This window comes from Dioscorea cayenensis, chromosome 5 (assembly GCF_009730915.1).
Source record: "Dioscorea cayenensis subsp. rotundata cultivar TDr96_F1 chromosome 5, TDr96_F1_v2_PseudoChromosome.rev07_lg8_w22 25.fasta, whole genome shotgun sequence".
In the NCBI taxonomy this organism is placed as follows: domain Eukaryota; kingdom Viridiplantae; phylum Streptophyta; class Magnoliopsida; order Dioscoreales; family Dioscoreaceae; genus Dioscorea; species Dioscorea cayenensis.
Window position 1 is genome coordinate 23,037,031 of NC_052475.1, and position 10,535 is coordinate 23,047,565.

A 10,535-nucleotide genomic window follows, 5' to 3' on the forward strand; every position below is an offset into this window, starting at 1 on the left:
ATGCACATGTTGCAAAACTCGCACTCAGTCTCGCCAAATACAGCGCACCTTCGAATTTCTGATGCGTCTTCGTCCTGATTTTGAAGCTGTTCGCAGCCAACTGCTCAATCGAGATCCTCTTCCATCCTTTGACGATGTCATTCGCAGTGTTATTGCTGAAGAAACTCGTCTCAGCACATTATCTCCACGGCTTTTTTCCTCCGAGACACGCTCTTGCTTTGTGACCTCTCCATCGCTCCACTCGAGCACACTCCGCTCCTTCCGGGTCACCGACTTCGCTTCATCGAACTCTTCTCGGTCTTCGCTATCCGTCATTATTGCAGCGTCCCCGGTCATATGAAGAATCAATGTTTGAAGCTTTCGAAAGAACGACAACAACAACGATCATCACAACCTCGTCCGTGCCTCGATCTCCCGCTTCCTCCCTCTTTCGCTGCCATCTCGGGCTCTCGGATTCTCCCGCTCTGTTGATCTTCTTTCTCGGGTTGCTCACTTTCATCGAAACGAGTTCATGCCATGCGGCAGCCTCTGCCTCCAGTGTTTCCTCTGCTATGTCTCATTGCCTCGGTATGTTTTTCCTCTTCCCGGATTTTTAGATTCGCGTGCCACTCATCATATGATCTGCCGATACTCTACCCTAGTCTCAATTACTAAACCTCCTACCTTTTTCCGATTGTTCGTGACTGGCGATGGGAGTCTTCATCCTGTCACTCAGTGTGGTCGTCTTCAGTCCACTTCCTTTAACATTCCTAACGTTCATTATGTCCACGGCCTAGCTCTTAACCTTCTTTTACATTAGTCGACTCACCGATCATGGTCTCCACAGATTACCTTTTTCTTCCTCTACTTGTACCAGTGCAGGGACCATCTTACGAGCCGGAGGATTGGGATCGAGCGTAGAGTTGGCGGCCTCTATCACTTAGATTCTCTTCATCTTCCCACTCCTCCATCTTCGGATATTGTCGCCTCTGTATGTTCTCTTGATCGTTGGCATAGTCGCCTTGGTCATTTGTCTAGTTCTCGCCTGAAACTCCTGGCCAGTTCAGGTAATCTTGGTTCTGTTTCCTTTCTTCCCTCACATCCATGTCTGGGTTGTAAACTTGCTAAACCTACTGCTCTTCCTTTCTCTTTACGAGAATCTATCTCTGAATCTACCTTTGATTTAGTTCATTCTGATGTTTGGGGTCCTGCACCATTCTCCTCTCTTGGTGGTTTCTTCTATTACATATCTTTTATTGATGATTTCTCGCGTTATACTTGGCTTTATTTAATGCGTTCCCGATCTGAGGTTTTTGCCATTTACTCTCAATTTACGCAAATGGTATATACTCAATTTGGTAAACGCATTAAGATTTTTCGCTCTGATGGGGCACGCGAGTATCTCTCTACAGCCTTTCGCACATTACTTTCCACTCATGGCACTCTTCCGCAGCAATCCTGTCCTTATACACCTGCTCAAAATGGTGTCGCTGAGCGCAAACATCGTCATATCTTAGACACTACACGTGCACTTCTTTTTGCCTCTTCTGTCCCTCAATCTTTCTGGGCTGAAGCCATTCTTACATCCGTCTATCTAATCAATCGCACTCCCACTTCCGCTCTATCTGGTATCACACCTTATGAGCGTTTGTACTCCATTCCTCCTTCCTATGGTCATCTTCGCACGTTCGGTTGCACTTGTTTTGTTCTTTTACCCGCTGTCGAGAGACACAAACTCTCTCCCCGTTCTACCATGTGCATTTTTCTTGGATATAGCTCTGAACATAAGGGCTATCGTTGTTATGATCCCCATTCTCACCGTCTTCGTATTTCCCGTAATGTCACTTTTCTTGAAGATACTCCTTACTTCTCTTCATCCTTTCCAAATCTTTCCTTTCTTGATCTTCTCCCTCACTGACCCTCTCTTCTCCCCTCCATAGTTTTTCCCGAGTTCCACCACCTACGCTAATTCATGCCTTTTTCCAGACGTCTCCATAGATACTTCCTATGTTCCTCTTTCTTCTTCTTCTGGGTGCATTGATCATTCTAGTGATTTGTCTCCTCTCTCCGCCGACCCATCCTCTCCTGAAGATGCTCCTGTTGTCCTTCGTCGTTATCCAGACCGTCCTCGCCGCCCTCCTGCTCGGTACGCCCTTTCTCTCTCATCTACCTACTCCCCTGATTTCCAAGCCTTTCTTGCTACTATTCACTCGCATTCCGAGCCACAGTCTTATCGTGAAGCGGTAAAACATCCCAAGTGGCAACAGGCTATGTCAGAGGAACTTGATTCTCTTCAGCGCATGCATACATGGGATCTTGTTCCTCTTCCATCTGGTGTTACTCCTATCAGTTGTCGGTGGGTCTATCGGGTCAAGACCAGGGCCAATGGTAGTATTGAGCGCCATAAAAGCACGCCTTGTTGCTCGTGGTTTTACTCGGGAGTATGGCGTTGATTATGAGGAGACCTTTTGCTCCTCGTGGCCAAGTTGACTCACTCGTTCGTCTTCTTTTCGCTATTTCGCTTGCTGCCACTCGGCCACTTCATCGCTTAGATGTGACCAATGCCTTCTTACATGGAAATCTTTCTGAGGATGTTTATATGACTCCTCCTGCTGGTTTCTCTCATCCTTCTCAGCATGTCTGTCATCTTCGCCGAGCTATCTATGGGCTCAAACAGGCTCCTCGTGCCTGGTTTGAGCGATTTCGCAATGTGGTTCTCACTCTTGGTTTCACAGAGAGCTCTCATGATTATGCCCTCTTCACTCGGCAGACTACTCGTGGCATCACTATTCTTCTTCTTTATGTTGACGATATGGTTATCACTGGTGATGATGTTGATACTGTTCTTTCATTGAAACAACAGTTACACACCGAGTTTCAGATGAAAGATCTTGGCCCTCTTCGTTATTTTTTAGGTCTTGAGGTTGCTTATTCTCGTCGAGGTTACTTGGTGTCTCAACAGAAGTACATATCCGATATTATTCGACGAGCTGATATCACGGATTTCCGAACAGCCTCTACTCCTATTGAAAGTGCGATCACCGACTTTCTTCTTCGGATGGTGAGCCTGCACCGATCCTACTCGCCATCGTGCACTTGTTGGTGCTCTTGTCTATCCGACCATTACTCGGCCCTCGATATTGCATATCGTCATTCGTGTTCTTAGTCGGGCTTTGTAAGTGCTCCTCGCCTCCACTCATTCACCGCCCTCTTCACGAGTTCTTCGTTATCTTCGTGGTACTATATCTCGCTCCTTACTTTTCTCCCGCCACATCTTCTCTTGAGTTGCGCGCCTATTGTGATCTCGATAGGGCGTGTGATGCCTCCGATCGACGTTCTACTCACGGTTTTCGCATTTTTCTTGGAGATTCCCTTATCTCTTGGAAAAGCAAGAAACAATCTACTGTTGCTCTTGCTATTGCTGAGGCTGAGTATGGTGCTATGTCCTCTCATCGCCAAGGAGGTTCTTTGGTTGCGACAGATTTTGATGGACTTTGGTGTTTCTATTTCTGCTCCTACTCCTATACACTGTGATAACCAGAGTGCTATTAAAATCGCTGCCAACCCTGTATTTCATGAACGTACAAAGCATCTTGAGGTCGCTCTTCACTTTGTTCGTCATCATTATCTTGCTGGCAGTATTCTTCTTCCTTATGTTGCCTCTACGCGAGCACTGGCGATCTTTTTACTAAGGCACATCATCTGCTCTCGGTTTCGGTTTTCTAGTTGACAAACTCTCGGTTTATGACCCACCGTGAGTTTGAGGGGTGTGTTAGAGTAATAGTATTACTTTATATTTATACTCTGTATACTTATACGTACATACTATTAAGTATACATGCTCCTGTATACATCATTCTTGTATTTATATGGGTTAGTTTCAGTCTAATGAACACACAATTCATTCCTTCTCTTATATTTTGTCTATCAAACATAAATGTGTTAGTTTAGTTTTGAATTAGATATGCCATTGAGTCATTGACATTGTAATGAGCTTGGTTCATTGAATCCCTTCGAAGGTTGGTCATTGATATTGTTAGTTTAGTTCATTGAATTCAATCAATTAATTAGGCTTAAATTGAATAATGCACAACCCTTGTTTGGAGGGAGAAGTATATAAAAAAACTATATATATATAAACAATTTAAAACATGATGATAAAAAGCATAATGGGATAAATTGTTTTTTTTTATAAGAATTAAAAAATATATATATGTTCAACTACTAGCCAGAGTTCTTGCAAAATATAATGAATGCACGTTGGTTTAGAATTCATAGTACAGTAAGATAGATGGTGAGGAGTTAGTGAAAGATTTTGGTGAGAAAGACACCGGAGAGAGTGATGGAGATCTTGTACTTGTGATTCATATTAAATTAAGTTTCTATAGTACAAAGAAAAAGAGAGTTGGCTTGTGAACTGTTTGTGGTTGCACTTCCACTCTGCATGTATGGAGAGAAATGGTATCAGAAAACATGCTTAAGTGGGGGTTGGTGGTCCACTGCTCTTACAACTCATAAAGTCCTCTGCATTATTTTTATTTTTATTTTTTTGTTGTTGTCAAAGTCCTCACTGATATATATACATATATATGTATTTTGTGATATGGTGATATGGTGATAAATAAGGATGAGAGTCAAAGGTTCCTTTCATTACTCACTGAGATATTGTTATAGGATATGCAGGGCTGTGAAGTGTACACATCCATGCTCTCATGACTCAATTAATATTTTCTTATTGGATGTGTTACGGCATGGAATGTGCATATTCTTATAAACAAGTGCTTTACCAATTCATATGTGCTTCATGTTCAATGTTTCTTTGTACATTGAGAAGTTCACTAGTTGATATATATATATATATATATTATAATACAACAAAAGCAGTTAAAGAAGAATTAATTCAACATCATTTTGAGTTTTTTTTAAACTCTTTCAATTACTTAGTCAAATTGCATCGTACTTGCTTGCTATATATAGAATGGATTAGTGCGATTGTCTCCTCAAAGTTTTGATTATTGAAGAATTTCAAATTTTGTGATTTAGTAGTACTCAAAAAGATATCCACTAAGTTGATATATTAGCAATTTAATTTCTATGATGCATGAATTCGAATATTTAAAACTTATAAAAATAAAATAACTTGATGAAAAAAAGTTTTGTTTTCATTGAAAAACAAATAAATATCCAAATCGGAACCAAAAACCTTCTTTTATCATTGTCTTTTGTAATTTTCTACTTTACCATTATCTATGACCTTTTTGTGACCAAATGAACAAACTATATTTAGAGCATACATATGCGTGGAGTTAATGTCTTATACATCTGTATCATCATTTTATGTAAACTAAAAAAAATTCAAGTCTATCTCCTTGGCAAGAGAGGAACATTTTATACAGGGACCAATACCAATAAACAACAAGGCCATTGGCCCATTATCTCCTATCACTTCCATCTAACTAATACAATAAATTAACTGTTATATGTACATATAAATAAATATAGAAAAAAAAAACTTTAGTAGCTAGGGTTTAGGGGACTTCTTAGAGACAAAAAGGAGAAACCCCAGAAAAGAGAAGAAGGCAAAATGGGGGCCACTAATGTGTGGACTAGACAATGGCCACATCATACTGACCCACCAGGATTCCTCACTTGGGTGGTCACTACTTGGTTATGTCTCCTATACAAGACAAGCCTTAAAGACCCCTCTCACAACTCACAACTCACAACTCACCAAAGTGATGCTTTGAAACCCAAATTTATTACAAGACATCAAAGCGGCCTTGTTCTTAGGGTTTAGGTCACCCACTCGTGTGCACGATCTATCTTCACTCCATTCCCACTTCTTTTTGTGTGTGTTTTTGTGACCATGTGGCTCTTCACACGTGTTGTTAGACTTTTGAGCATGGGGAATGGTCTTAAAGATATCAACTAATGGTTTCAACTTTAGATAATATTAAGTCTAGAAAGTTTCAGAGATTCTTTGGTTTGGAGGCAGAGTCATGGACATTAAGTAAAACAAAGGTATGTGAAAATCAGTGCCCTGAAAGTCTGAATGGATGCTGGCTTTCTATGGTGTGCAAAAGGCCTTCTTTAAAGCTCATTGCAACAAAGAACCACATGTAATGCATTTCAATATGTCTGGCTTATTAGATTACTCAAGTTTGGAAACTCTTAAGACTCACTTTCATTGTGATCCCATCTATGATTTGTTATGGGTAATTCCTAGAGAGAAATTGGTTCAAAATTTCATCTACACAAACACTAAAAGTTGGATAATTCAGTCAATCCATAAAAAAAATGGTGTAAAAGAACAGAGAAAATGGTTGTGATGAAATGAAAGAATAAGGCACCTTTTTGGCTTGTTCTCAATTGCATGTACTTGTGTACTCATCTCTCATTATCTTCATTGAGGATTTCCGGAGAAAAGCCAAGGCAATGAAATCTTGAGAGCTGGGAGCAACCATGATTTTCAAATTTTACATCATCATCCTCATCATCCTGCAAAGTGTTCAGTTTAGATGTCAACCTCTTTCCACTCTCAATTGTTTGTGAGACATGGCTATCTTTTGATGGAATATTGTTGCTCATGCTCTCTTTGGTCAATTTCTAGTACATTCCAACAGTAACTGTGCTCTATTCCTTTGTTCATTCAGAATGTGAAACCTCATTAATGGATCTTGTGTTTCAATTGAAGGAAAAATGAAGGATAAGTTAAATAAATAAATCAATCAAATCACACCTTGATTTAATCACAAATGACTTCCATGTTTTGTAAAGTAATAACAACAATCAAATGAAGTGAGATTGAAGAGGTTTCACCTTTTGTAAAGCATGCTTGGAAGCAGGCTTAAAAAGGTTAAAGTTGAGGAGGAGAAGGGGATGTTCAGGTGGCGTAATCCAGACTCTGGCATTGCACACAAATGGAGTTTGGGTGGTGGACCAGAAGGAGTCACGGAAACATCAACTGAAAACATCTAATGAAGTTCCTTTAACAAGTGGGAAGGGCAGAGTCAATATCTTTCATGATAGGCACCATCATTTGAAACATTCAGAGCACCACACCATACATTAAAATCATTAGTGCTCATCTATTTCAACATTTAATGTTTGTAGCATCCTGTCACTGCTAGGAATGATGCCATAGTCCTCAAAAGTGGTGTTCATGTGAGAAAAGTAATTTCTATTTCTAGTCCCTGTGGAATAATATTGGTATTTGGTGTTTCTAATTGAAAACTAGACCATAGTAACTGAGCCCTTTCAACTAGAATTGCTTGACAGTGGGCTTATTGCTATGAAAAAATAATAAGTCTAAACAAACAATAAACAGAGCTTTTCAATAGTAACAAACCAAGCAGATAAAAGGACCAAAAAAAAGTCATGCTCAAAGGTAGTAAACAAGCTAGAGCAAACAGAGTGGTGATAAGACTGTAAAATTTGATCCATTAATAGTAAAAATTATGGCAAGAAATAATTCAATGCATAATTTTCTCCATAAAATCAACAAAGATCACAAGGCTGAAAGCATGTGATTACAAAAATTTCTTATCTAGACCTGAAGAAATGCCACAAAATTTTACCCCTATAATACGGCTAATATGATTCTTTCTTGGATTACTGCAGACTCTGACTCCCACATTTTGAATGACTCGGAGGGTACTCGAAGATCGCTTCCCTAAAACTTCCCCGAGTCCCAGATCCTCTGCCTCTGCACGGTGATCCGGCGCCCGATCGAGTCGGGGAGTAGTCAGCTATCCTTCTCCTCTCGAAAGTGACATCGTGTCTCCATATAGTTGACTTCACGGCTTTCATATTGCTCCTCTTTTATCTTCCTTTTGCTTTCCTGTTCTCTGTTATTCTCATCTCGGTGAGGATAGCGAGTCTCACTTTCTTCAGGTGTTTGTTGTATTTTTCATTTGTACTTTGTTGCTTCCGATTCTTTCATTTTTAATAAATTTATGATTTATCCATTTTATTCACTTCACGCAATCTGGAGCACAAATTAAGTTGCATGTTCATAAGAACCATAGGGATCTCCAACCTTAGTAGCAAGAGAGAACAAATTTTAACACAGAACAACTCATTTTCAATAGCATGTACTTTTCTTTCTTCCTTTTCGTTTGTTTTTAATAAAGTGGATAAAACACTACTTTGTTAAGGAAAGAAAGAGACTCCATAGCATGTACTTACAAATAGAATAGAGAACTTCGTTAGTGGATTGTGAGATGTCAATGCAATTTAAAACAGTTATGACATCAAAACATCAAAATCTATACAAGTAAATTCCAGTCGTCTACATCCTGCCATTAGCATCTAGATTTCCAGGAGCAACAGATCATCTGAGCCATCATCTAAGAGCAAGTAACAAATCAAAAACATCACCAGGAAATGCATAAATAAATATTCCTGACATTAGCTCACCAAACATACTTCACGATTCACAAATTGCTAATTTGCCATATTAATCAACCAATGATATTTATTTCAATTGATACCAAAGAGTGTCATATATATGGATGTACATGTAGAACCAACGCATTTATTGTCATAAAAAGAAATGTGAATCGGTGTAACAGCAGTGCAGTCAAATGTAACAGTGAAATCAGTCAATAGTTCTGCTTTCAAATGCATCATCAGCTGCCATTATTAGTTCAAAGCTTTTATATTCTAATTGCATAGCTAGAAACTGAAGATGAACATTTGGTACCAATACTAATCGGCTAAAGTATAATGAATTTTCATTGAATAAATATATATATATATATTTATTGAGAGAATTGGCAAACGGTATATCAGTTGTATCAAAATATAAATTTTGTCCACAAATTTCAGTCATTATTAATGCACATTTTATATGCAAACATAGGATTATCACACAACCCTGTCACTCCAGAAACTCAAAAATCCTAAATTCCCTTCTGCCATTTTTTTTTTGGGATAATTTTATACATGATACATACCAATATAGATAAAATCCTTCAAACTTTATGCACTCATGCCAAGATTCACAAAGAATTAGAAAAACTCCACATTTGCTTTCATTTTCAATCCATTTTATCTACATCACTCAATCAAATACAAAAAAGAGAAAAAAAATTCCTTGGCTCCATACAGTATCTCCGCAAAAATTCTTCTACAAAATTTAATTATGAGAGAGCATTGAACCAAAATGATCCGGAATGGATCATGAGCAATTCATGAGGGAAAAATTCCAAAAAAAAAAAGGGGGATTTATCAGCCACAAACAATGAAAAATCCAAAAAGAAACTCAAATAAGAGAGGAACAAGCATTGAATCATCCTTCAAATTGAAATGAAGAAGCTAGGGTTTACCTGGAATCATCGACACAAATGGTGGAAGGATCGCTTTTGTCCTGTTGCAATGGTGGTTCAACTGGTTCGCTCGCGGTTTCTCTATTGAAGAAAGTTGATCATCCCAAGACAACACACTGATGATCAAACGGTTAACAATTTAAATTTTTTTTTTTGGTACACAGGTACACTTTGAAAATATTCCCATGTGCCACTAAACTCAACCAATATGTTCTTGTACTCTTCATCAAATAACGTGATTATCTTAAAATAAAGCTATTAAAATTAACAGATATTCCACCTACAAAGGCCGTGCGGAAAATAAAGTTATAAATAATTAATTTTCTTTTTAAATTATCAAATGTAATAAGTATATTAATTTTAAATTAGTTAAACATTATTAGTACATGTGTCTCTTTTAGTTAATGCTTGAAATCTGATTGTTGATGCCATAATACTCTTATATTTAAAGAGTCTTGTTAGTTGTCTGTATTTAAAATTTGTCTTTACATTCAATAAAGAATCTCATTCTTGTAATTCTTTAAAAATAAGTTTTTTTTTTTTTGGGAGATTTTGTAAATATACATACAATTATAATCTTTCGGAAGTCAAATAAAAATAAAAACACTAACTTAGGGGCTGTTTGGTTGTCTGTAAATAAAATTACATGTAAGTGAAATTACAGTGTAAGTGAAAATGCTGCATTTCTATTTACATCACTGCTGTTTGGTTTGCTGTAACCGAAAATGCTGCATTACTTTTAATTTGCTTGGTTTGATGTAAATTAGAAGATATGGTCACCATGTATGTAGAGGGGGTGAGATTACCCCAATATACTGTATTATTATTAATTATTTAATGTATTTTAAAAAAATAATTTAAACTAAAATAATTAATTTAATTTAATTTAATTTTTAAATTAATTAAATGATTTAATAAAGTATTTATTACATTTAAAAATAATAATCAGAAACTCAAATAACTAAGCCAAATAATAATAAGAAACTTAAATAATTAAACACTAACTCTAAATAATTAATTTAACTCTCCCCCATCTACTCTTAACACTAATGTAAATTAATTAATTAATTAACTTAATAATAATTTTTATTAAATTAAAAAAATATAAAATTCTTTTAATTTTTATATAAAAATATTGTTTTTAATTAAAAATTAAATACAAATTGGTTTATTTTAAATAAAAATAAATAAATTTAATAAAATATAAATAAGTATAAGTTTGATTAT